This window comes from Mauremys mutica, chromosome 4, assembly GCF_020497125.1.
Source record: "Mauremys mutica isolate MM-2020 ecotype Southern chromosome 4, ASM2049712v1, whole genome shotgun sequence".
In the NCBI taxonomy this organism is placed as follows: Eukaryota; Metazoa; Chordata; order Testudines; family Geoemydidae; genus Mauremys; species Mauremys mutica.
The window spans coordinates 118,756,487-118,784,418 of NC_059075.1; the positions used below are offsets into that span (position 1 = coordinate 118,756,487).

Sequence of the window (27,932 nt, forward strand, 5' to 3'; positions counted from 1 at the left end):
GTTACTAATGGACAACAAGCAGCTTGGCAGTCAGATACCTGACTCCCAATTTGGAGCAATTTTAATTCCATCTGAAACAGGATGGCTTGCAGTGGGCTGGAGAGCCTAGGGCTTCATTGGGCCACTTTGCAAGATGAGCCCCACCTGAGAGGAATCCCATGATTCCAATATAAAAGGCTGCAGTAAGCTGCAGGCAGGGCTGGGGATGAGAGAGTGTAAGTAGAGATCATTAGTGGTGAGAAGGCTGGCACTGAATTGGGGAGCTCAGGAGAGTGTGTGAAACTGAAGCTGGTGGAAACGGCAGCTGCTAGGATCAAATGTGGCCCCTGCAGAGCCCTAACTAGGTAAGGCCTGTGAGGGGGAGTTAGAGAAGGGAAGATGAACTGAAAAGCTTTTGAATTCTATTTGATAAGCTCTGTTGCCAGCCTGAGGAGAACAGGGGAAGTGTGAATGGAAGGATTTGAGCTTAGCAGGTCACTGGTGACTGTGTCCTTAAAGAGGCCTGGATGAAGGAAAAATAGAGGTGGGAGGGCCAAAAAGGCAACCATAGCCACTAGGGGGCACGCAGGAGTCAGTAAGCAGGCACTGTGCTACATAACTCAACACAGCGGTCAGTAGTCCCCTGGCTTGGCTTGGCTCGGCTCGGCTTGGCTCTCTTCAGCTGGATAAGACCACAGGAGGAGAAGCAACCTAACAATGCTGTTCGGAATAGCACTGGCATTTAATCATGTTGATTACAGTAATGCCTCACAGCCACCCAAGAATGGGGCTCCGTTGTGCTAGGCATTCACTAGAGCTGGGTGATGCCTTCTCAGCCAGGCACGGGTGTGACACGTTTTGCCTCTTCTCCTGTGTGTCTTGTCTGTGAGCCACTTCAGATTGTCTTGGATGTATTTGTTATGTGACATCACTCCCTAGATGATTTCAGACAGTCACCAGTAGGTCTCCCTGTGAGCCATTCATTGTACATATGCAATATTTGAGCTTCAAGTTATGCCCATTTGATTGGACCGGGGGGGAGGGGGGGTGTCACATGGTATATTTCCATTCCCGGACTGAATCAGTGTGACTGTAAGCTTTGCTTCCATGAGCATTCGCCAGCGTTCAGTTCAAGCTCGCTAGGCCCAGGCCTATTCCTGCGGGTGAACTTGATGCTGGCAAAGGCACAGGAAGCAAACACAAAGGGACAAAGATATTTGAAGCAAAGTCATTTAAACGTTCAAATGCGGCTTTTTTATGCTATTTGCCCAGCTCTAATAGAACTCAGTGACCTGCCCAGACGTGAACGAGCCTATGCACCTCCCTAATAGCCAGACATACACGCTGCTCCTCTCTATACCTGTATGCACAGCACAATATGCACTAACAATATACACAAACACACCCACTGAGGTGCTTTTACATAGAAACACAACCACTCACCCCATCATACATGCTCCTACTTGTAGACAGTGCTCTCTCATTCTTGCACATCCACCCATAACTTCATATAGCTACACAGTCACATGCACCCATATAAACTCTAGTATGAATGAACCCCTTCCCCCATCGCTATACAGAACAACACCTGTCTGTGTGGGGTAAATACAGAGGAGAGGTACTAAGGGGATGGGGCCTGGGAAGCATGTGGTTACATGGCCAGTAAGTCTTCCTTGCTGTCACAGTTGGCTCTTTGTGAGATGCCTCTGCCCATTCCCACCTGGAGATGTCTCTCTCCCCACCCACTTTCACATACAACAGCTACCTGCTGCAACTACCGTCTCTGGGTTTCATTCCAGTTTTAGGCACATTTTCAGAGTCTGCAGGGAGCCAGCAGACATAGCCCATGTTTGCTGTGCCCCAGAGAGGGTTCTTCCTGCCAGGGTGGGCATAAGTAACCTTGGAATGTGAATGAACCGTAGTCACCAGTGTAAAGAAACAGGTGCATACGTGCAGAAGAGAAGTAAGCCTGTCTCCAGATGTGGCACGTGCCTATGGATAGTGCACTGGAATGGGCTTGAGACCCCCGTTCTAGTCTTGGCCACTGATCTGCTGTGCGACTTTGGGCCTGTCGCTTCCCCTCTCTGTACCTCCATTCCTCTTTGTCCCCTTAGGGTGTATGCACTTTGGGGCAGGGACTATCTCTTCTTATGTGTACATACAGTGCCTAACACAATGGGACCCCAGTGTTCGTGTCACAGGGCCTTTGGGGAGATGGGCCCAGTCCCCTGTGACACAACCTGTTTGCCTCCCCAGGTGGAGGGAATGAATTGAGTCATTAGAAAAAGCGAGGCCTGGAGAGAAAACTGGAGCAGAGAATAGATCCCTTGGGAAGGAGGGGCTGGGCCCATCTGGAAACTGCTGTGACAGTGCAGTAGAGAAGGGCAGGGACCTGAAGAAGCCAGGGGAGAAGGAGAGGGTGGGGTTTGCCTGCTGGCCTGGGGGTGGGGGGCAGAAAGAGTTGGACATGGCAGGCAGAGGCCTGTGGAAGGACTCCACAGAGCCCTAGGAGTGGCTGCGGAGTGCTGCTATTCTGCTGCTGCTCTGCAGTGTTTGGAGTTCCAGGGTATTGCGCATTAGCAGTGAGTGCAAAAGCAACAAGGAGTCCGGTGGCACCTTAAAGACTAACAGGTTTATTAGGGCACGCAGCAGAACTAAAATTCATTTGCAAATTTAACACCATTAATTTGGGCTTGAATAGGGACTGGGAGTGGCTGGCTCACTACAGAAGCAGCTTTGTGTCTCCTGGAACTGACACCTCTTCATCAGGGCTGGCTCCAGCTTTCTTGCCACCCCAAGCGGCAAGGAAAAAAAAATCAGTCCAGGATGCCAGCCTCCATCGCCCACTTGTTGCATTTTCAAGCAAGCCCTTTTGTGCTTCCCCTAATGCTGTCCCTCACGCCTGGGAGACGCTCCCCATCAACATCCACAAAGCTGCCCCGTCATCCTCCTTCAAGTCTTCCTTAAAACTCGCCTTTGCTGGGATGCCTACAAAACCCTGACAAGACCTACGCTGTTGGTATGCAGAGAGCACCGTCTGTCATGCTGACCAACGTTGTCTCATTGTTCACTTGTACTCCTTCACCTGTCTGTACCCTTCTGTTCGCTCTTGTCTTAGTGTGTGTGGGAGCTCTTTGGGATGGGGAATGTGTGGTTTTGTTCAGGGTTTGTATAGTGCCCAGTGCAGTGGGCTCCTGGTCCATGACTGTGCTCCTATGATAATACACACAGAACCTTTCTTCCATCTCTCAGCATGAGTTAGAGGGGCCCTGTGGGCTGGGTTAGTCTTTAACAGGCCAGATTAATCACTGTTGTAGTAACTCCATTGCCTGCCGTGGAGTTACACCAGGGAAGTATTTGCCTTTTCTTTGTGCCCTTTTCCCACCACTGTCCTTTCCCTCTGCAGTCCAGCAGGTGGCAAAGCAGCCTTCTGTAGCGGAGAGCGACAGTGGGTGAATGTACTCATCATTCCTCCCAATCCACCTGGCTTGCACTGCGTCTGCCCCTTTGAAACCTTGGCCACGTTTCACCAGGCTAAGCACCTGCCCTTTGTGGATAAAAGCTTCCCAGCCATTTGTCCAAAATAGGTTGTTTGTTTGCATGTTTTGTGATAAAAAGTCTCTGGCGGGGAGGTGGAGCAGGGGAAGGTGTGCACATGTACAGTGTTTAGTTGCCTGCTGGTGCAGAAGGGGAGAGGGTGTTGGTGTGGGTGCCCAGTTGCATACAGGGATGGATTAAGGCAAGATCCCCAGATGTAGCACAAGACTGGGAGGGGGCATGATCCACAAAACTTGAATCTATGGACACATGTGGCTGAAGGCTGCTACTAGAGAGATTTAGGAACCGCTGTTGGGGCTGGAGAGCAGCAATGAGCCATGGGAATGCAAAAGGTCCCAATTCAAAGCTGATTCCGATTCCTGCCTCCCTGATTTTATTGCTGGATCTGGCCCCTCTGGCTCTTAGCTGGCTAGTGGCTGCTGCCTGCCCCTGAGTGCTGGCTGCAGATGTGCACTTGGAGGATTCCCTAGATGTACACGTGTCTGGATGAATGAATCCATCATTATGCATGCAGATGCACACGCACTAAAACGTGGCTCCTCCAGTCTGCAGTTTGGCAGGATCTCTCATTACCTCATTCCAACAAATGTCTCTCCTAACTTCTTCTGTAATGACCAGATGCACGTGCATGTGCATGCATATTCACATGCCTGTGTGGGCATGGGCTTAGCTATGCACAGATACCCATGCACACCGCTTGGAGATGTTACTCAAAGCCTCTCGAGTATGTGCATGTGTATATGTCCAAGGGCTCATGGCCATGCCTTTTTATGCATATACATCTGGCCAAAGCACCACCATTGTAGAAATTCAGGCCCAGGCTAGGGAAACCATTTGTAGGAATGAGGGACTGAGAAATCCTGCAGAATTGCACGTGGGAGGACGCAAGTGGTCTGTTCTTGCCCAGCTCCCTATAATTCTGTTGCTTTGAAGGTTGTGACATATCAACTCAAGCCAAGTTTCTCATGTACCTGGCTGTTCTTAGCCCTGCTCTTGTGTATGGTGCCAAAACCTGCATCATGTACTTTAGACACCTCAAAGTTCTTGAAAGATACCCACAGCGTTGCCTCTGCAAGATCTTCCAAATCAAGTGGGATGACTGATGCACCAACATCAGTGTTCTGTCCCAAGCCAAAACCTCCAGCATTGAAGCTATGATCATCCACCACCAACTCCATTGGGCTGGTCATGGTCTTTGAATGCCAGAAAATCAACTCCCAAAGTAGGTCATGTTCTCACAACTGAGCCAGGGCCAATGGATGCAGGGCAGGCAAAAAAAGCACTTCAAAGACACCATCAAAGCCAACATGAAGAAGTGCAATATTGAAATAAACTCATGGGGAAACCTAAGCCCTCAACTGACCAAAATGGAAAAGGACCTTGTGGCAAGGATCCCAGTATGTTGAGATCCAATGGAGACACAGGAAAGGAGGAAAGAATGTGCCGCAGCCTGACTCACCAATCAGATCTGCCCTTTCCATTGGGAAATGTCTTCCCCACTTGCGACAAAATCTGTGGATCCTGGGTCGGTCTCAATAACCGCCTGTGGAACTACCAGTGATAACTGTCTGGCTAGCATTTTAAGGAAATCTTCCTCAAACTCTAAGGGATTGTCAACAGTGATTCTGTGTGCATATTTTTAGGGCATGTTTGTGACCAAGTATGTTTGTGGATGGCTCTGGGCCGTGCATTTTTAATGTGTGCCTGCTTGCATGTGTGCGAATAATCTGGATTTGTTTACATAAAACTACCTCTCCAGGGCAGCCATTTCCTTCCCAATGCCCCATGGACTCTCAGAGCCCTGCTGGCTTTATTAAAGTGATTGGGATGAGATCAGTGCCAACTGTGTTCCCTGATGCCGGCGGGGGAAGAAGCAGAGCACACTAATAATTCACCTGAATCCACAGGCCACCTGTGATGCCCAATAACCCTAATCCCTCTGGAGAGAGGGGCTGCTGGATCCCAAACCAGCCTGGGGCATGAGAGAAACCATTGGGTCCCCAAAAGGGGTTCCACCCATGAGAACATCAGACTTCACCTTCAGCAGAGGGAAGGAGTGAAAAGAACACAGGGGTCAGCTGAATGTCTTGGGGCAATGAAAAACAAAAGAAGAAAGGCATTGGGTCAAAGGTTCAAACTAAGGGATCTGGAAGGGGACACCAAGCAAAAAAGCCCGGACACCTCCCTTTGCTCTGAAATCAAGGGAGTTAGTGGGTGGCATCCAGAGGCATGGTGCCCAGATCCATGAATGCAGATGTGCCAGGAAATTGGGCCCACAGTCACAGAGAACATCCTCAGCCAGCTTCCTCCTCCTGACTGGTAAGTGGCCATTATGGCCAGTCCCAGGGGGAGGTTGGTGATGAGATTCCTGGGCTTACTGGGGATGGGATGTGAATAAACATAAGGACGCAAGGAAAAGTGCAGCCAGAATCCCAAGAAGATGTTGTAGAGGAGACAGAAGAGGGGTGGTAACCTGACTGCAGGTAGACATGCACCAGTATCTTCTTCTGAGACGGTGCTTTTAGCAACTATAAATAAAGTCCCTTTTGGGAGCCAGCGCCCTGGTCACTTAGAAGACACAGGAACTGGGCATAGTTAGAGTAGGAGGGAGTAAGGTAGTCTGGGTTTGAAGAGTTAGAGGGAGTCATTTGCACTTGTAAGGAGTCTGATGAACTAATGAGATAATTAGCTTGCCAGCTAGGAGAAGAAAACAACTAGTATAAAAGGCTGGTGCAAGAAGGAGGCCCCTTTGATCTGCTGCTAAGTTGAGTTGTACCTGGAGCATAAGGCAAAACAATAATAAAGATGCACTTGATGGTACCCTGGTAGATTCACACAGCAGGAGGGCTTACCAGCCAGAGTTTCCCTCTACACTTAATCTCAGTGCAGAAAGGGCAGGTGTATCAGTGAACCATGCCAGCAACACGCCTGGGCTCATGGCTCCATGAAGGAGCCACCAATTTATACCCTTGGTGGTTTGTGGTACCAGGGTGGAATATAGGCCAGCCCACCTTACAGCCCTGGAAGCAGAAATCCTCTCTTCATCCACAGAACTGGCATAGCACAGACAGTGACAAGTTTAGCCCTTCCAGTGCTCTGCCAATGTACCTCAGTCCTGACATGAAGGAGCCGCTTAATACCAGTTGTGATGTGGATACTGGCCCCACTAGGAAATGGACTGAATCCCACCATCTTGCTCTGCTTAGGCCACTAAACAGTCATCAGACGGTACCAACTTCAGTCATGAGGCTTCTGTATTGGATTTGAACTGTCATCCTAGCTAGTGAAACTCTTTGTATCTTCTTCCCAATCCCTGGAGCTCTTATCACTGCCATAGCTTTAAATGGTAGGGTCAGGGCTGGCTCCAGGCACCAGCCCAGCAAGCAGCTGCTTGGAGCAGCCAATGCTGAGGGGCGGCACGTCCGGGTCTTTGGCGGCAATTCGGCAGCGGGGTCCCTCAGTCCCTCTCGGAGTGAAGGACCAGCTGCTGAATTGCCACCAAATCCTGAAGTGGCGGCGGCAGAGCTGATCGCGATCGCGGCTTTTCTTTTTCTTTTGCGCTGCTTGGGGCGGCAAAAACCCTGGAGCCAGCCCTGGGTAGAGTACCCTGTGGATAGAGAGAACCCAAGTCTGCTCTGATTTACCTGGTTGCCATTAATGGGAGTTTCACCCATGTACCTGAGGGCAGCACAGAATGTGGGGTGACTTTTGAATGACGTCTGCGTGGGTATGTCCACACTGCTGTTGGGGTGTGTGTGTGTGTGTGGGGGGGGGTGATTCCCAGCGCAGGTAGGTAGACTCACACTAGCTCAGCTTGACCTAGCATGCTAAAAATAGCAGTGTGGACACTGCTGCTCAGGTGGTGGCTTGGGTTAGCCACCTGAGCTTAGGCCCAGGGGGTTGGGCAAGCTTGGCCTTGGGCGGCTAGCCCAAGCTGAGCTAGAGTGTCTACCTGTGCTGGGAATCACACCTCCCAGCTGCAGTGCAGACATATCTTGCTGTGCTCAGGGCTATGAGCATTTCTTTTCTGTTCACACTCAACTACCCATTTGCAGAGGAGTCGTATGAAAACGAGGGGCCCTCCTTGCTGGACTGTATAAAGTCTAATGAGCCCCTCAAGTGTTCTAAAGCCAGCAGGCAAAATCAAGAGAATTGACTCCTTTGTTTTCCTCTTTCCCTCACTCACCAATCCTCTTTTCCTGCCATAAAGAACATTCTTATCAAGATTTTGCATTAAGTTTGGGGATATTGCTTCATAAATCAGGTTTTAGGCTACCCCCTCCATCCCCAGGAGACTTTTAAGTAGAAAAGCACCCGCATGTGACTTTAACCTCTTCTTTCCAGGGCAATTCTTTCTTCTTCGACTCTTTGCCCCTAATAGTAGTTTGTATCACCCCACACTGGGGAAAATACTCCCTGAGTGGTGAGGAGTGGCTATGCACACATTTTCTCCTACTGTGGGACTGGTGCTTTAGAGTGAGAGGTGACACTAGGGAGAACAGCAGTTCTGATCCCAGCTTAGCTGCTAATTTACTGCTGCATGACTTTGGGCAGCCTTATAGCATCTGCTGTCTTAAGTAGTGTTAATATATATATATGCACAACCACATAAGTGCCTCTATGCCCAGGGGCAGCTCTAGCAATTTTGCCGCCCCAAGCACGGCGGCACGCCGCGGGGGGCGCTCTGGCGGTCGCCGGTCCCGCGGCTCCGATGGACCTCCTGCAGACGTGCCTGCGGAGGGTCTGCTGGTCCCGCGGCTCTGGTGGAGCATCCGCAGGCATGCCTGTGGGAGGTCCACCCGAGCCGCGGCACCAGCGGACCCTCCGCAGGCACGCCTGCGGGAGGTCCACCGGAGCCGCCTGCCGCCATCCCAGCGACAGGCAGAGCGCCCCCCGCGGCATGCTGCCCCAAGCGCGCGCTTGGCGCACTGGGGTCTGGAGCCGGCCCTGTCTATGCCTATGGCTTGATGCTGAGTCAGAACCAAGAGTGAGCACCATCTACTGAACTGCCAGCCCCTGTGTTTTCTGAAGAAGTCTGTAATGCAAGTAATAACTACACCTAGCAATGCTGTTTGCAAGGTGAGAGTGATCTTGAGTGAAAAATGAGTGGTCCTGCAGTTGAGGCAGAGGGGACTAGGAATCAGTTAATCTGCATTTTACTTCCAGCCTACTACACACTTTCCTTTGTGACCTTGGGCAAGTCCCTTACCTTTCTGTGCTTTGGTTTCCTTATCTGCAAAATGGAGACCGTAATACTTCCCAACCTCATACCAGTGGGGTGAGATGCTCCGAGACTGTGACTACTGTACGTTATATCAAATATGATCATTTCACTGTCATCTGGGCCTCCCCGTGCCCTTGTTTCTTACCATCACCTGTTGTATTGTAAGGTCTTTGGGGCTGTGACAATCTTATTACGCACAATGGGACCCTGATTTCTTAGTGGCACTATTGTGTTACACATAAATACTAGTACTAATAATTAATGTGCACCATAGAAATACCACTAAATCCTGTATAACTTGGCCACATTTGTAGTTGGTTGGATTACTCCTTATAATATCTATTCTGCATCTTCAATGTGGTGGAATTAATGGTGCCAAATTGAATCTCTTGGCTTGTTTTGAAACACTTGCTCCATTGCACATTGAAAGGAACTTGGAGAACAGGGAACTAACTTTGTTTGTCAACATTATGGCAAAGCATTTTGCCCCAAGGTGACCATCATCTTCCTTCTCGGCAGGTGCCAAGGCTCTGAAGCAATCCTCTCCTCCCCTGCACATGCTGCTTAATGCGCTGAGCTCACACTTGCAAGGTTGCCAGCTTTGAAAGGAAGATCCAGGTAAGTTTCCTAAAAATAGCATTAGGATTCAAATGTGATTTTGGACACAAGTAAAATGGGCTTTGTGTGGAGTTGGCTTATCCTAGCCTGGAAATCTTTTGGTTCATATTAGCAATCTGATACACAACTCATAGGGAGGTATCTGTCTGAAGAGCTCCAGAACTGGAATAAATAGGTGGTGTTGCGGTTCAGATGTTAGAATGGTGAGGGATGCAGCTCAGAACTGAGATGCATTGGCACAGCAGCGTGGGGAGCCCAGACCAGGAACAGCAGGAAGGCTGTTGGTCAGGACTGAATTATTAACAGAGTTGTGTGGGAAGCCCAGAAATGCAATAACTATATTATATTAATACCTAGTTCATTTCATCCCTAGATCTCAAAGTGCTTTACAAAGGAAGTAAGTATCATTAGCCCATTTCTACAGAAGGGGAAACTGAGGCACGGTGCAGTGACTTGCCCAAGGTCATACAATATGGCAGTGGTACAGCTGGGACTAGCACCCAAGTCTCCTGACCCCCAGTCTAGTGGACCTATATAGCTGGGGAGTAGGGAGGCTTCAGGTTAAGACTGACGTGCACTGGCAGAGCCGGGAGGAAACTGATGGTTGGATTAGCAGGGGATGTTGTGCATAAGAACGGAATTGCACAGTCTCAAATGGCCAGGTTGCTGAGGCTGCACTACATTCAGGTGCTTGAAAGGGGTTCATGTACACCTCTACCTCGATATAATGCTGTCCTTGGGAGCCAAAAAATCTGACTGCGTTATAGGTGAAACCATGTTATATTGAACTTGCTTTGATCCACCGGAGTGTGCAGCCCCGCCCCCCCCCGGAGCACTGCTTTACCGCGTTATATCCAAATTCGTGTTATAACGGGTGGCATTATATCGAGGTAGCGGTGTACTTCTATTAGTTTCTGTGGTGGACCCACATGTGCATGAGTGTGTGAAATTTAACATCAGCTTTGAGTGACAGGAAGAGAGAAAGTGAGATTACAAGACTAAAGATGCTAGCTGGCCAGTGACAGGAATTCCCCCAGCACTCTCCTTCCTGTCCATTTCCCCTCCCCCCATCACCAAAGATTTGGACAGACTCTAAAGCAGGCAGACTTAAAGACACAGATGAGAGATTCCTGGGAATCAATAGATGCAAGTTTTAATTTCAGATCCAGACAAAGAGAGGGTGAGAGGGGCAGAGCAAGAGCGCAGGTAATGTGGAGTGTTTAAGAGGCGGGTACTTCACAAAGTTTCCAACATAACTGTGATGTATAAATGTAGATATACCAGTCTCCTAGAACTGGAAGGGACCTTAACAGGTCATTGAGTCCAGCCCCCTGCCTTCATTAGCAGGACCAAGTACTGATTTTTGTCCCCAATTCCTAAGTGGCCCCCTCAAGGATTGAACTCACAACCCTAGGTTTAGCAGGCTAATGCTCAAACCACTGAGCTATCGCTCCCTCCTCCCTGGTCCTATGGCCCGCCTGGGATATCAGTTGGCAGCTCCTTCACGGGGTCGTGAGCACAGGCGTGTATTTGGCGCGGTTTACTCCTGTCCCAAGCACCTGCCCCTTTTGCGGCATGAAGGAAACCCTTGGAATGTGAGGAGATGTCCCTCAATCTGGCTGAAATGCAGAAACAGCAGCAATCCCTGCAGAACATGTAGCAATGTATCATTATAACATCAGGCAAAGCAGATAGCCTGGCACCAGAACCGCGGTGTGCCAGAGGCTGGTCTTGGCAGAAGTAACCAGAGTCGGAGACCTCCTGGACTACGACTGGGGAGACTGGCTGGATCCCCTGATGCTTGCTCAGCACATGGGGCTCTCCAGACCTCGCACTCCCCAGCGCATACTTCAGGAGGTGAAAGCCACTTTACCACCCGCTGCTCAGGCCTACCTTGACCAGGTCCTGCGAGAGGGCACGCCCTGACCACCCTCCACCCCAGGCCCTGTGGACCTTTTCATCAGGCCCCTGCCCCGTGGACCCAACCGGCCCCCTCCACCTTTTCACTGCAAGCCGGCTGCCCGATCTGCAGCCGGTTCTGTTTCAGACCGCGCCTAGGAAACATCTGTACACGCTCGTGCTTCACACTCTTCACTTCCTCACCCTCGTGTCCCGCCCCGACACAAAGTGGCGGGACCTCCTGCCACCTCTCGAGGGTGAGACGCCCCAGTGGGCCAGCTTATATTCTGCCCTGGTCCCAAGACCCGCCAGGGATATCAGTTGGCAGCTCCTTCATGGGGCCATGAGCACAGGCGTGTATTTGGCGTGGTTTACTCCTGTCCCAAGCACCTGCCCCTTTTGCGGCATGAAGGAAACCCTGGCGCACATTTATCTAGAGTGCGCCAGGTTGCAGCCCCTATTCCGGCTCCTCTTAGATCTCTTATTATGTTTTTGGTTGCACTTTTCCCCTCACCTGTTCATCTATGCACTCCCCATCCGTGGCCCCACAAAGTCGCAGGATCTCCTTATCAACCTCCTCTTGGCCCTGGCCAAACTAGCCATCTACAAAACCAGGGAGAGGAGGTTGGTTGACAGGATTTCCTGCGACTGTGGGGCCTATTTCCGCTCCTCCGTCCGTTCACGCATCCGGGCAGAGTTCCTCTGGGTAGCGTCCGCTGGCTCCCTTGATGCCTTTGAGGAGCAGTGGGCGCTGTCCGGGGTTCTCTGCTCAGTATCCCCATCAGGTTCCCTTCGTTTAGCCCTATGACCTCACTCCCGATCCTGTTTTTTTTCATTAGTTGTCCCCCGCATTGATTTGGTATCACAGACCTGTGGATCCTCCCCTTAGGCTGAGGGGAGGGCCTTTAGCACTTCCTGGATACCAACAGGACCAGACCCTACCCACCAGCACCTGGCTCTGTTTCTTAACAGGTCACTGTCAGGTTAGAAGTCCTGGGCTAGATTGTCTGCAGTGGTAACTGGGGTTTTTGTGGGCAGGGTAGGAGGGAGCACAAGGGAGTGGGAAAGGGTTCCCTCATCTGGGGGCTGGTTCTGTGTTGGTCCAATTTAGACTAGAGAAGACAAGTAGGCTAGTCTGTGTTAGATAGTTATGCCTCCCTCGGCCCCTGGGGTAACTGGCTACAGCCTATGCTTCCTCTCCCCATCTTGGCACACCCCCAGTGCTGGGGGCTGCAGGGAGTTACTGTCAGTTCTGCTCCCGCATGGTGCATAGGATTTCCTGCATAGGAGCAATCTCAGTGGCACCATCACTCGCACAACTATCATCTGTTGGACAAATGTTTGTGTTTGCTTGTTTAAATGAGGGCTACTGAGCTATCAACCAGACTGATAACACTTAAAACAGAGACTTCACCCCAGCTGGCAAGGCAGTCGAACTTTGTCCTGTATCACATCTTAGTTGTCTGAATTATCTGGGGGTTAAAGTGAGCTGTAACATATGTAAATGGACAGTCACCCCACTGAAGTCACATAATGTCCTTGGTAAGTCAGGGCAACAGTTTGTTTCATGGACATCAAGATAACCTTCCAATCTCAGCAACCAGTGGTGCCACATTGTTACGGGTTTGTTTGGGGGAAAGGGGAATCTGGGATCAGAAAGGGAGGGCAAGAAAGATCATCTCATAGTTACAGATCCAGCATTGGGTTACTGTTTGTGTTGCAGTCAAGATTGGGACCCCATTTTGATGAGCATTATATAAACACATAGGAGGACTTTTATCTTGCTCTGAAAATTTTACAAGCCAGTAGTTAGAGGGCATTAACTGTTAGTCACAAACAGTCCAGCGCTCGGACCACAGGACAGAGGCCTCATCTGCACTAGGAAATGTTTCCTAAAATCCTGGGCCACTGTTGCTACCTCTGATTCCCCTCCAGTCATGACAGCAAAGGTGGAAGCCCTTGTGTAGAAAATGTGCCACTGGCTTCTGACATTTTAAGCACTGTGCCATGTAGACCTGCTCTGATCAGGCTTAGAGGACATACTCTAGATGCCACGAATTGGGTCTATATTAGTGCTTCCCCTACTGATAGTCATGAGTATACAAATTCCAGTATAGACACAGTCATGGAGATTGTCCACGATTTAAGGCTAATTTGGCACTGGAACTAGGGCCTCAGCAATTTGGCCTCAATTGCAGCTAGTGTGGGGCTGAGGGAGTGCACAAGGGAAATCTTGGGAAGGTTAGCGCTCAGTCACAGATATCCAGCAGTGGAAAGAGTACAATCAAAAGAGAGTAGCCCTAGATCACTTAGGGTAGGTTTACACTTACCGGCCGGGTTGACGCGGTGAGTTCGACTTCTCGGAGTTCGAACTATCGCGTCTGATCTAGACGCGATAGTTCGAACTCCGGAAGCGCTGCGGTCGACTCCAGTACTCCACCACGGCAAACGGCGGTGGCGGAGTCGACGGGGGAGCCGTGGAGTTCGACCCCGCTGCGTCTGGACGGGTGAGTAGTTCGAACTAGGGTACTTCGAATTCAGCTACGCTATTCACGTAGCTGAATTTGCGTACCCTAATTCGAACCCCCTTTTTAGTGTAGACCAGGCCTTAGAGAAGTGAAGGTAGCAGCTGAGTGGTGCAGCACTGGATACATCCACTTGCCTTCTCATGACTAAGGGCCTGATCTAATGCATGATGAAGTATACAGAAAAATGCCCACTGACTATAATGAGTGTTGGATTCTGCCATTCCTACTCATGCTGAGTAGTAGCTTGTTCTGCAAGTAGACCCATGGTTACAGCATGGAAAAAGACACAGAGATGAGTGGGAAAAGGAAATCAAGAGGATATTGAAGCAGGTAACACTGGCAAAGCAGACTAGTAAATGATTGAGTTAGGTCACCCCGTGATATGTGTAGAGGGCCAAGAACATTTCCCTGAGGGACTCTAACAGACAGGTGGAGTAGAGTGGAGGAACTGCTACAGGAAAGGCTGAAAGAGAAGGCAGAGAGGTCATCTCTGGAGAGCTATTGAGGATGTGCCTGATCTCTGGAGAGCTCATGAAGTTATCTACAGGCTCCAGAGAACACTCAGTTGTTCATGCAAAACGTCTGAGAATGTGCCTAATGGCTGCCAATATTTCCTGTTTGAATCTCTACTTATGCTTCATCACTGTAAGCATCTTCTAGCAGGAGAGACAGATGGTAACGTGATTCCGAGGCAGACTCCATCTGTCCTCAGTTCCCTTGGCCCAACATGCTAATCTCACTATCTAATCACGTTAGGGAGTCACATTGAGAATCCTTTCCAGTGGAAATGTCAGTCACTCTTTAGCCAAATCTGTTCTCATCCCATTGCAAAATCTGAGAAAATTCTTCCGTACCTCTAATGACCTTCCAGGTCACCAGGCCAAGCGATTTATTAGTGCAGAAAGCCATCTGGCAAAGTGATAAGAATTAAGGTTGATCCAATTCCCAGTGCAGTCACTGACAATTCAGTGGCAGTGACAGCTGATGTTGATTTCATTGAACATTGGATCAGGTGGTAAATAACTCCAATCTTTTACACCAACCCTGCTAAGGGAGAATGTCAGGAGTGCAGCTAGACAGGTCTGAGGTGCATTGGCAGAGCTATGTGAGAAGTCTTACCTGTACTTTGCCTAAGTATGGGGGGAGGGATAGCTCAGTGGTTTGAGCATTGGCCTGTTAAACCCAGGGTGATGAGTTCAATCCTTGAGAGGGCCATTTAGGGACCTACAGTCAAAATCTGTCTGGGGATTGGTCCTGCTTTGAGCAGGAGGTTGGACTAGATGACCTTCTGAGGTCCCTTCCAACCCTAATTTTCTATGATTAAACAGTCCTTTACTTCCATGAACACTAACTGAGGGGACAATTAGTAACCTGAGGGTCAGATCTTACTTATATTCACAGTTCCATTGAAATCAGTGGGAGTGACATGTATGTATCTTGAGGGCAGAATATGGTACTTGATTCTTAACCCCCTTGATTTGCCTGTTAGCTTCCTTGTCTTTTGGTCCATGTATTCCCCATGTATTGATAGCTGGCTTGGTTAGCAAAGGGGATTGATCTTGCCCAGTGCAACACATGCTAATTATAGATGTTTGTAATCCTCCTCCTGGGTAGTAAATTCTATGAAAACTTGGGAAGTACCTAGACAATCCTGAATTGCCAAAGAGCTGCCGACAGTCATAATTGCTTCAGGAGTAACTTGATGTTAGTTGACACTTAAGCCAGTCTTAACCCACTTGAGGAGCTCCATCTTTCTCACAAACTACAGACATGCCTGGAGTAAGACCCCTCTGATGGGCTGCTGCCTGAGGCAGGCTGAGCTGTCTCCCCACCCATAAGGAGCCAAGATTAGGTTTTGCTAGGGGAGAGGGAGAGGGAGCAGAGGAGGGGTTCTCACTGGCTGTGAGATGGCCTGGAGGAGGAGAGGGAGGAGAAGGTAGCTGAAAGAACCCAGCAGCTCAGGGGAACTCCCTTCCCATGAATAATTGGTAAGTCTGCTCTGCTCCCTGGTCCTCCCCCTTCCCTCTCCATCTCTGCAACACCAGGGCTGGGAGGGGCAAGAAGGGGACCCTGCTGCAGCTGCACCCCCTACTCCAGGCCTAGGTGAGGAGGTTGAAGAACTCTTGAGGCTGCAGGAGGAGCAGCGGTTAGGCTGAGTGATGGGAGCGCAGAACTGATGTGAGGTCAGAATTGATGTGGGGGCAAGGGGACAGGCAGATAAGAACATAAGAAAGGCTGTACCGGGTCAGACCAAAGGTCCATCTAGCCCAGTATCTGTCTACCGACAGTGGCCAATGCCAGGTGCCCCAGAGGGAGTGAACCTAACAGGCAATGATCAAGTGATCTCTCTCCTGCCATCCATCTCCATCCTCTGACGAACAGAGGCTAGGGACACCATTCTTACCCATCCTGGCTAATAGCCATTTATGGACTTAGCCACCATGAATTTATCCAGTCCCCTTTTAAACATTGTTATAGTCCTAGCCTTCACAACCTCCTCAGGTAAGGAGTTCCACAAGTTGACTGTGCGCTGCGTGAAGAAGAACTTTCTTTTATTTGTTTTAAACCTGCTGCCTATTAATTTCATTTGGTGACCCCTAGTTCTTGTATTATGGGAATAAGTAAATAACTTTTCCTTATCCACTTTCTCAACATCACTCATGATTTTATATACCTCTATCATGTCCCCCCTTAGTCTTCTCTTTTCCAAACTGAAGAGTCCTAGCCTCTTTAATCTTTCTTCATATGGGACCCTCTCTAAATCCCTAATCATTTAGTTGCTCTTTTCTGAACCTTTTCTAGTGCTAGAATATCTTTTTTGAGGTGAGGAGACCACATCTGTACACAGTATTCGAGATGTGGGCGTACCATGGATTTATATAAGGGCAATAATATATTCTCAGTCTTATTCTCTATCCCCTTTTTAATGATTCCTAGCATCCTGTTTGCTTTTTTGACCGCCTCTGCACACTGCGTGGACATCTTCAGAGAACTATCCACGATGACGCCAAGATCTTTTTCCTGACTCGTTGTAGCTAAATTAGCCCCCATCATGTTGTATGTATAGTTGGGGTTATTTTTTCCAATGTGCATTACTTTACATTTATCCACATTAAATTTCATTTGCCATTTTGTTGCCCAATCACTTAGTTTTGTGAGATCTTTTTGAAGTTCTTCACAATCTGCTTTGGTCTTAACTATCTTGAGCAGTTTAGTATCATCTGCAAACTTTGCCACCTCACTGTTTACCCCTTTCTCCAGATCATTTATGAATAAATTGAATAGGATTGGTCCTAGGACTGACCCTTGGGGAACACCACTAGTTACCCCTTTCCATTCTGAGAATTTACCATTAATTCCTACCCTTTGTTCCCTGTCCTTTAACCAGTTCTCAATCCATGAAAGGACCTTTCCTTTTATCCCATGACAGCTTAATTTACGTAAGAGCCTTTGGTGAGGGACCTTGTCAAAGGCTTTCTGGAAATCTAAGTACACTATGTCCACCGGATCCCCCTTGTCCACATGTTTGTTGACCCCTTCAAAGAACTCTAATAGACTAGTAAGACACGATTTCCCTTTACAGAAACCATGTTGACTATTGCTCAAGAGTTTGTTTTTCTATGTGTCTGACAATTTTATTCTTTACTATTGTTTCAACTAATTTGCCCGGTACCGACGTTAGACTTACCGGTCTGTAATTGCCGGGATCACCCCTAGAGCCCTTTTTAAATATTGGCGTTACATTAGCTAACTTCCAGTCATTGGGTACCGAAGCCGATTTAAAGGACAGGTTACAAACCTTAGTTAATAGTTCCGCAACTTCACATTTGAGTTCTTTCAGAACTCTTGGGTGAATGCCATCTGGTCCCGGTGACTTGTTAATGTTGAGTTTATCAAATAATTCCAAAACCTCCTCTAGTGATAGTTCAATCTGTGACAGTTCCTCAGATTTGTCACCTACAAAAGCCAGCTCAGGTTTGGGAATCTCCCTAACATCCTCAGCCGTGAAGACTGAAGCAAAGAATCCATTTAGTTTCTCCGCAATGACTTTATCATCTTTAAGTGCTCCTTTTGTATTTTGATCATCAAGGGGCCCCACTGGTTGTTTAGCAGGCTTCCTGCTTCTGATGTACTTAAAAAACATTTTGTTATTACCTTTGGAGTTTTTGGCTAGCCGTTCTTCAAACTCCTCTTTGGCTTTTCTTATTATACTCTTTTTTAATTCTTTTACTGTTTTTCTTAATTTGGGGTATACATTGAAGTTGGGCCTCTATTATGGTGTCTTTAAAAAGGGCCCACGCAACTTGCAGGGATTTCACTTTAGTCACTGTACCTTTTAACTTTTGTCTAACTAACCCCCTCATTTTTGTATAGTTCCCCCTTTTGAAATTAAAGGCCACAGTGTTGGGCAGTTGAGATGTTCTTCCCACCACAGGGATGTTGAATGCTATTGTATTATGGTCACTATTTCCAAGCGGTCCTGCTACAGTTACCTCTTGGACCAGCTCCTGCGCTCCACTCAGGATTAAATCTAGAGTCGCCTCTCCTCTTGTGGGTTCCCGTACCAGCTGCTCCATGAAGCAGTCATTTAAAGTATCGAGAAATTTTATCTCTGCATTTCATCCTGAAGTGAAATGTTCCCAGTCAATATGGGGATAATTGAAATCCCCCACTATTATTGGGTTCTTAATTTTGATAGCCTCTCTAATTTCCCTTAGCATTTCATCATCACTATTACTGTCCTGGTCAGGTGGTCGATAATAGATCCCTACTGTTATATTTTTACTAGAGCATGAAATTTCTATCCATAGAGACTCTATGGAACCTGTGGATTCGCTTAAGATTTTAACTTCATTTGAATCTACACTTTCTTTAACATATAGTGCCACTCCTCCCCCTGCACGGCCTGTTCTGTCCTTCCGATATATTTTGTACCCCGGAATGATTGTGTCCCATTGATTGCTCTCAGTCCACCAGGTTTCTGTGATGCCTATTATATCTATATCCTCCTTTATCACAAGGCACTCTAGTTCACCCATCTTATTATTTAGACTTCTGGCATTTGTGTACAAGCACTTTAAAAACTTGTCCCTGTTTATTAGCCTGCCTTTTTCTGATGTGCCAGATTCTTTTTTATGTGACTGTTTATCATCTGATCCGGCCCTTACATTATACTTCTCATTCCTCTGCTCCTGACTATAACCTGGAGATTCTCTATCATCAGACTCTCCCCTAAGAGAAGTCTGTGTCCGATCCACACGCTCCTCTGCAGCAGTCGGCTTTCCCCCATCTCCTAGTTTAAAAACTGCTCTACAACCTTTTTAATGTTTAGTGCCAGCAGTCTGGTTCCACTTTGGTTTAGGTGGAGCCCATCTCTCCTGTATAGGCTCCTCCCATCCCAGAAGTTTCCCCAGTTCCTAATGAACGTGAACCCCTCCTTTCTACACCATCGTCTCATCCACGCATTGAGACTCTGAAGCTCTGCCTGCCTACTCGGCCCTGCGCGTGGAACTGGGAGCATTTCTGAAAATGCCACCATCGAGGTCCTGGATTTCAGTCTCTTCCCTAGCAGCCTAAATTTGGCTTCCAGGACATCTCTCCTACCCTTCCCTATGTCATTGGTACCTACATGTACCACGACCACCGGCTCCTCCCCAGCACTACACATAAGTCTGTCTAGATGCCTCGAGAGATCCGCAACCTTCGCACCAGGCAGGCAAGTCACCATACGGTTCTCCCGGTCATCACAGACCCAGCTATCTACATTTCTAATAATCGAATCTCCCATTACTAACACCTGCCTTTTCCTAGAAACTGGAGTTCCCTCCCCCGGAGAGGCAACCTCAGTGCGAGAGGCAACCCCAGCTCCATCTGGAAGGAGGGTCCCAACTACGGGAAGGTTTCCCTCTGCTCCCATTGACTGCTCTACTTCCCTGGGCCCTTCTTCCTCCTCAACAGCCAGGGGCGGCTCTAGGCACCAGCAAAACAAGCTGGTGCCTAGGGCGGCAAAATCTAGGGGGCATCCCCTGCGGCCGGGGGGGGGCGGCAGGCTGGGCCGGCGGACCTGCCGCAGTAATGCCTGCGGGAGGTCCACCGGAGCCCCGGGACGACTGGACCTGCCGCAGGCATGACTGCGGAGGGGGCGCTCGTCCCGCGGCTTGGCTGGACCTCCCGCAGGCATGACTGCGGCAGCTCAAGCGGAGCCGCCGGACCCGTGAACCGTCCGCAGCCGCGGGAGGTCCAGCCGAGCCACGCGGGACCAGCGGTCCCTCTGCAGTCATGCCTGCGGGAGGTCCGCTGCTCCCGCGGCTCCGGGGCGCCTCCCACGCATGACTGCTTGGGGCGGCCAAAAACGTAGAGCCGCCCCTGTCAACAGCACAGGAGCTGTCTAAGCGGAGGTGGGACAATTCTACAGTGTCCCGGAAAGCCTCATCAACATACCTCTCTGCCTCTCAGCTCCTCCAGTTCCACCACCCTGGCCTCCAAAGTCCGTACATGGTCTCTGAGGGCCAGGAGCTCCTTGCACCGACTGCACACATACGCCACCCGCCCACAGGGCAGGTAATCATACATGTGACAGTCAGCGCAATAAACTGGATAGCCCCCACTCTGCTGCTGGGCTTCTGCCTGCATTGTCTCCTAGTTAGTGAAAGGGTGGTTTACGGAAAGTAGTTTTGGAATGTGGTTCGGTTTATAGGTTTTAGGGGGGGGCCACGGGGAAGGGGTTAGGGCTGGCGAGGGGCTCCCACTCCCTTCCCACTCCCCTTCTAAACTCCCTTGCGAAACTCCCTGTTAGCAGCCCCTGTTCAGATGTGATGACTGGGGGAAGAGAATTGATGTGGGGACTCGGGGGTGTATAATTAATTGCTAGGCTGGGGAAGGGTCAGATGTGGGGCTGGGAGGGACACAGAATACATGAATTAGGAGGTTGGGGATTGGGGAGAAGGCAGAAGCTGGAAGCTCTGCACTCTCATGCAGTCAGTGAGAGCTCTTGCAGTGGGGGCCAAAGTCACCTCACTCTATACATTTGGGGGAGCTGCCAACACTGATTTGTTACACACACAGAGAGACACACACATGAGGGGGGTAGGGGAGCTCAGAACTCAGAAGATAGACAATGAAACACAATATAATTTAAAACAAAATCTCATGGTTTTTGGACCGGTCTTGTGATTTTCTTGGAGTCTTACACATGATTTCTGAACTTTTGGTGTTGGCAATACTGTTAACACTCCAGGCCTGATTTTCTACACGGGCCAGTTAAGTGTGCACTAGGGGGCATCAGTGTGCAAACACTTAGCACCAGGCTTCCTGTTTGCACAGGCTCATTTTACACACACAGGTTTGTGCACTAAAGTGTTTTTAAGGAATTTGGACCCTAAGTCCACTGATGACATTTTGGAGTGAAAGTTACACCTATAAGGCCAGATTTTACTTTCATTTACACCAGCACAAATCTGGAGTCATTTTACTGGTGTCAATGGAGTTACTCCAGATGGACACTGGTGTAAACTGAGAGAAGAATCTGGCCTTAACTGTTCAAAATCCACAACCACACTTAAATAGCTGGCACCACCCCAACCCCTCATCCCCTCACTTATCTTTACTCTCTGTTGGATGTGCAGTAGATTTTGCCCACCTACATGTAACTGATTGAGAATGGAATTGGCCTCACATAGTCACAGCAACATATTTTGCATACCCAGTTCGGACAAAGGAATTTAGTCCTTGCCACAGTCAGGTGACATTTACAAAATATTTGTCTCAAACCCCACAAAATTGTCCTGACGTTTTTGTCTATTCACTTCCTATGATAGCTGGTTACCAAGACACCTGTGGACAAAACCACCCTGAGGAGCTTTCTCCTTAATAAACATCCTCCTTCTCCCTGTGTGATTCACTCACAGATGTCACCAGGAGAACTGTGCAACATTCCCTGCTTTTGCTTTGTGAATACTCCCCCGTGCAAACAGATATGTTAGCCAAACCCCAGATTTCAAAATATTGTTCTGACACCATGTCTTCCTCCCTGGCAAGCAAAGAACAACAGGAAAGAGTCTGGGTTTGTTATTCTTTATTTCTATTTCCTTAGTGTTGGGGTGCCAACTGAAACTGGGGCCTCAATGTGCTAGGCACCCTACACATAGACTGAGTCAGACTCTCTCACAAAGAGCTTACAGTCTAAATAAACAAGGTAAAGTGGGAGGAAAGGATACAGCATAGAAGCAGAAGATTGGGAATAAAGGCACACAGAGATTAAGTGACTTGCCCAAGGTCACTGGGGGAGGCTGTAGCACAGCCAAAAATTGACTCCACATCTCCTAAGCCCCCAGATCAGTGCCTTACCTACAAGACCATAGTTCTACTCTCTTTAGGCCATATGGGGGGTGATAGGGAGAAAGAAAATCATGAGGTTGGGACACTGCACCACAAACTAAACAATGTATCAAGACCATTCTGTGGCTCTACTGCAACATAACATTGAATTGCTGCATCACAGTCCCATCATAATATATACAGGAGAGTGTTTTTTCCCATTCACACTGAATTAGATATTTATTTGTGTTGGAAAACTCAGGGTTGCCTATAAGCTTCAGCAGGACTGATTGACATGAATGAGAGCAAGGGATTGGAGCGCAAAGATGTCTACAAAGCATCTTCTTGTGTCAGACTAGCTTTGTTTGGGGGTGCTGGTCTAACCTCATAGCAAACATTCAGATCCATAGAATCATTGAGAAGTAGGGCTGGGAGGGACCTTGAGAAGTCATCTGAGGCAGGACCAAGAATGGACCATTCCTGCCAGGTGTTTGTCCAACCTGTTCTGATAAACCTCCAAAGACGTGGGAACACGTGAACCTTCATCTGGGAATATGTACATGGACCTGGTGGTCACTACTCTGCAAAGGGTTAAGACTTGAATGCTGACTTTTGCACAGCTCTGACTATGAAATTTCTGAATGAGTCAAGCAGGAGGGGGAAGGAGGTGGTCATTGAGGAGAATACTCCTACTGATACACAAATGTCATCTAGTGTACCTCTGGCTGTTTTGTAGTTTCATCAGACACATGAACTTTTTCTGAGCTCCCCAAGGATGTGGGCCCAGTGTTGCAAACCTTGATGAGAGACTGCATCAAAGAATGAATCAGGGAAGAGGCATAGGCTAAATTCTCAGGTTTTATTCTCATGTGGATGCTCTCTGCTGGATTGAAAGTTCATTGGTGCCTACAGAATTTGCACGTTCACCTTCCAAATTCAGGGAGTCTGTCGTCAGATGTCAAGTGAATTGGTTCAGCAGAGATCAAGAGAGAGAAGCCCAGGCATTGAGATTAATGGGAGTGTCTGGGTGCTCAGCACTTTTGAAAATCATATCATGTATTTTAGAGGTTAACTTTAGCGTTCCATTTTTGGAATGTCTTTGCCTAGGTGTCTGCCTCAATCAATTTCAGTACCCATTTATGACCAATTGAAAATTCATGTGTATCTTTGGTTATGTCTGAACATGCATCTCGAGTGATGCTATCATGCCCCAGTTACCATTTCTGGTTTGGTTTGGTGGACTGGGTGACACAGGTATATTCACAGGTTCATAGATTTTATGGCCAAAAAGGAATGTTATGATCATCCAGCCTGGCCTCTTGCATAACTGAGGCCATAGATACTCACCCAGTAATTCATGCAGCAAGCCCAGTAATTTGTGGTTGAATTATGTTGTCATATCCTTTAAAGACATCTATTCTTGATTTAAAGACATCCCTTGGCAATGGTTGATTGCTCTCACTTTTCAAAACATGCGTTTTATTTCTTGTTGGAATTTTTCTAGCGTCAGCTTGCAGACACTGCATCTCATTATGTCTTTGCCTGCTAGAATAAAGAGACCTCTGCTCTCATATATTTTCTCGCTGTGTGCATAAGTATAGACCATGGGCAAGTCTCCGCTTAACCTTCTCTGTGATAACCTAAAAAGAGTGATTCTCTCATTGTAAGTCATATTTTCCAGACTTTCAATCATTCTTGTAGCTCTTCTCTGAATCTGAATAAAAAAAAACCCTCCTTAATGTGTCTATAACAGAACTGGACTGGGAAGAATTAGGTGAATTCAGTTAAAAAAAAACAAACCAACCCAAGAATTTTCTCAAGTTTAAAAATAAATTGACTTCAGTTCATGTTCATTTGTGATTATAAATGGATGAGCAAATACTTGCTGATTATAAGCTTGCATCCTTGATTATTTGCAGATAGTGAAGTCATGGATGAGTTCTTCCATTGCAGATAAATATATTTATTTGGTGTGGGGACACTGTTTGATACAGCAGGGTGACAGGATTCCTGAAGTCTCTAGCCTGAGTCCTGATGGAAAGGCAACTAAATGATCTGTGTCCAGACAAAGGGCCTGTTCCAATACCCATTGAAATCAATGAAAAGATTTCTACTAATTTCACTGGGCTTTCGGTTAGGCTCAAAGGCTAGATGGCACCCTTTGCAACTAGAACCATGAACATAGGTGTAATTGCTTTGTGCCTATGGCTGTGATAAAGACAGAAAATCACAGGCTAATAAATGATAATGAACTTGGTATTCTTCATATGGGCTGATCACTGCTTTATGTGGCACAGTCATGATAGGGGGACAGGAATCATGGAGTCCTGTGATCTGGTTGCTGTCACATTCCATATTCCTTATGAAAATATGGTTATGATATGACATAACTGAGATGTACTTTATGCAAGGTGGCTCATGTAAGGTATGGTTGGAAAGGTTATCATAGAATATCAGGCTTGGAAGGGACCTCAGGAGGTCATCTAGTCCAACCCCCTGCTCAAAGCAGGACTAATTGCCAGACAGAATTTTTCCCCAGTTACCTAAATGGCTCTCTCAAGGCTTGAGCTCACAATCCTGGGTTTAGCAGGCCAATGCTCAAACCACTGAGCTATCCCTCCCCCTGAGAGCGGAGCTGAGCTGAGCTGAGCTGCAGCTGGCTGTGGCCCCACCGTGTATGTGTGTGTGTGTGTGAGAGAGAGTGAGTTAGTTAGTTAGAGGAGGTTTTAAGAGCCTGGCTCAGCAAGACAGGTTAAAGGGGGCCCAGGCTGGCAGAACAGGTAGACTTAGTGGTATTTCAGCACATCCGGTGGCTTCCCAGAGGGTCCAACCCATCACAGTTGCATCCTTTGAAACTAGGACTCCACTCACATGCAATTACTCTAAGTGTAAGTGATTAGAGAAGATTAAATGTTAACTCTGCATCCAGCCGATAAATCTCACAGTGACCTACACTGTTCTGGGAATGATGCCTCTGACAGGGCTTGTGTGGCCTGGAAGAAAAGGGTCAACATCCCCCAATCAAGTTTATCTGCTCCCTGCCGCCAAAATGATCTGTCTCCCTGATAGACTCAGAGCCCCCATGGCATCCTGAATATTTAAGGCCTTGTTTGTACTTCAGATTAAGCCAGAGGTTCTCAAACTTCATTGCACCGTGACTCCCTTCTGACAACAAAACTTAAGACATGACCCCCAGCAGGGGGGACCGAAGCCGGAGCCCACTAGAGCCCTGCTGCCCCGGCCAGGGGGGGCCAAAGCTCAAGCCCATCACCTGAGGTGGGGGGGCCAACTTGGGCTTCAGCCCCAGGGTGGGGATCCTGTAACCTGAGCTCTGCTGTAAGCCTGAGGTCTGTCGCCCAAGGCTGAAGCCCATGGGCTTCGGCCCCAGATGGTGAGGCTTGGGCTTTGGCCCTGGGCCCCAGTAAGTCGAATGCCAGCCCCAGTGACCCCATTTGGGGTCCCAACCCACAGTTTGAGAACGGCTGAATTAAGCCATTGGTGGCCAGCAATTGGCATAGCTGCAGCAGAGCAAAACGCAAGTGTATATAAAGAAAGTCATGATATACATCAGTGGTGACACCAGTGCTTGAAATGAAGTAATCTTTACTGGTGCTGAGCAGCTTTCTTTGTGTACTGAGGTTACGGGACAATGCTGTCTGAGTTAGGGATAATCCCAAGTATGGACAAACACTAAGAGCTATGCTCCTATCTCAGGAACAATACGACATGATATATGTGGTTAATAACATATAACCAACCATGATTAATCTTGAATAATGGATACTTTATAGTGAATTGTTTGTAGTAAACCCTAAGTGAAAAATCTCCCTGAAATTAATCAACTAAATCTGAACAAATACATCTGAGGAAATTTTAATCGGTTCATGAGAACTTCTCAAGGAAAAAAGAGGCTGGATTCTTAAAACATCAGATTTGGCATGTATGATGTGGAATGGAATCCCAGATATGTTGGTCTTTCTGCATTTTCTTTGCTAGTCACATTTGCTTATTTGTGACTATTTTTGCCAGAATGCACTTATTCAATTGCTATTTTCCTTATAACTATGCTTGATGTGGGGCTTGCATTCTCAGTCCCCATTTCCAGTAGTTATAGCTTTGGAAAACAGTTCAGGTTTGAAATTTCTCATACTTGTTCTTAGCGTAGAGATGAATTAAAGTCCAAGAGTCTGGAGAAACATCTTTCATTTTTTTTTCTGAGAACTTGGGCAATCAAATTAGCACAGATGCATTTTTGTTAACCAAAGTGTTTAATTTTCAAAAATACACTCTCCATTGCTTGTACGTAATCTACCATAGTGATTATCTATTTGTGTACAGTTGATTATTTTCATTATCTTCTTTTGATATTAGATTTTGTATGTTACAATAACTGTCTGAATGATTGTCATTTTTTTTGGTCAAATGTGATACTTAGGGATAAACAAGATAAATTAACAGTTTTGACATTATGTATATTATTTATATACTTTGTGATTTGTGGAGTTGTGAACAAGGTCATTTTTCTTTTCTTATAAATCTTTGAGAAATTTATAAGAACATTCCTCCCTTTTTCTCTAATCAAAATGATATATTTTGCAATTATACATAAAGTATTTTATGAGCCAAATTCTCAGCTGATGTAAATCAGTTTCTCTATTAACTTCAAAGGACTAAACTGAATTTATAGCACCTGTGGAGCTGCCACTATATATTTTAAAAATATATTTGCAACAATATAAGTTAGCAGTGCAGTTTCACTCAATACCAGTAGATTTCTCACCCTGCAGAGAGGAACAAGATGGGGAATAACAGTGAATTTAGCATGCAGAAATTGTCTGAGGCATTCCTTGCTGTCAATATTGGTAACATTATAATCATACTCATGATGAATCTACCAACCAATCATGTCTCTGGTGGTTTTGTGCAAAGAGAAAATGTATAGTACATGATGTGTGCAAACAGGAGCTTTCTCTTCAATAACCTCCTTCCTACCTGACACATTCATCATTGTCCTTATGGTCCTGATCCTGGTTGAGAATCTTCACTTCCCATTAATTTTAAGGGAGGAGAGCACCTCCCAGGATTGTGCCCTGTGGGAGCAGCACACAATCTCCAGTTTGCTTGGTGATGAAAGCAGAGATTTGAGCAAAAGGGTGCTTCTGTGACATCCCTCTTTGTCCACAGCCAGCCTAGAAACTATTCAAGCAAGTGCCTCAGATTGGGCTGCCTTCAGGAAGTTTACATGCAGGGACCACCTCCCCCCACCCAAAAGAAGTGCAAACATAGTGAAGCTGCATTCCAAAACGAGACTGCAGGAAGACTTCCTGAGGTTCCATGGTGAGAGCTCTGAATCACTACATCATGCTGCTGTCTACAGGCTTGATCCTGCTCTGATTGAAGTGAGTGGCAAAAGTCCCATTGACTTAAGTAGTGCAGGATCAAGCTTTTGACACAGACAGAATTGACCCTGGGATCCTCTCCTTTGTAGCAAAAACTAACAGGAGGCCAGAAGAGACATGGAGCAGCCACTTGGGATTGAACAGGGTCTGGTGGTGATAAAAGGGCAGGGGCTGGGCTTCCTAGACGAGAGCCTTGCAACATGCTCAGTGGAGGAACAGAGCAAGAGGAACAGAGGTATGAAAGGTCAAGCCTGAGGAGGGCAGACATTGGTTTAAGTTTATACTTTTGGTTTGAGGTTTATTGGGGGAGTTCAGGGAAGAGATATTTGAGTCCTGGCCCTGAAAGAAGGGTGAACTTAGAGGGCTGTAGGAAGAAGTCCAGGAAGGTGGCAGCAAGGAGTTGTGCTGTGA

At 47.6% G+C, this 27,932-nt stretch overlaps 1 long non-coding RNA gene across 1 annotated transcript; it reads left to right on the forward strand.

Annotated features, from left to right (window-relative positions):
- Positions 1-214: 214 nt before the first annotated feature.
- LOC123368738 lies at positions 215-27,750 on the forward strand. Its single transcript, XR_006578873.1, has 4 exons — positions 215-344; positions 9,281-9,379; positions 27,307-27,459; positions 27,611-27,750. It is a non-coding gene; the product is annotated as an uncharacterized LOC123368738 (long non-coding RNA).
- The last annotated feature ends 182 nt before the right edge of the window (positions 27,751-27,932 follow it).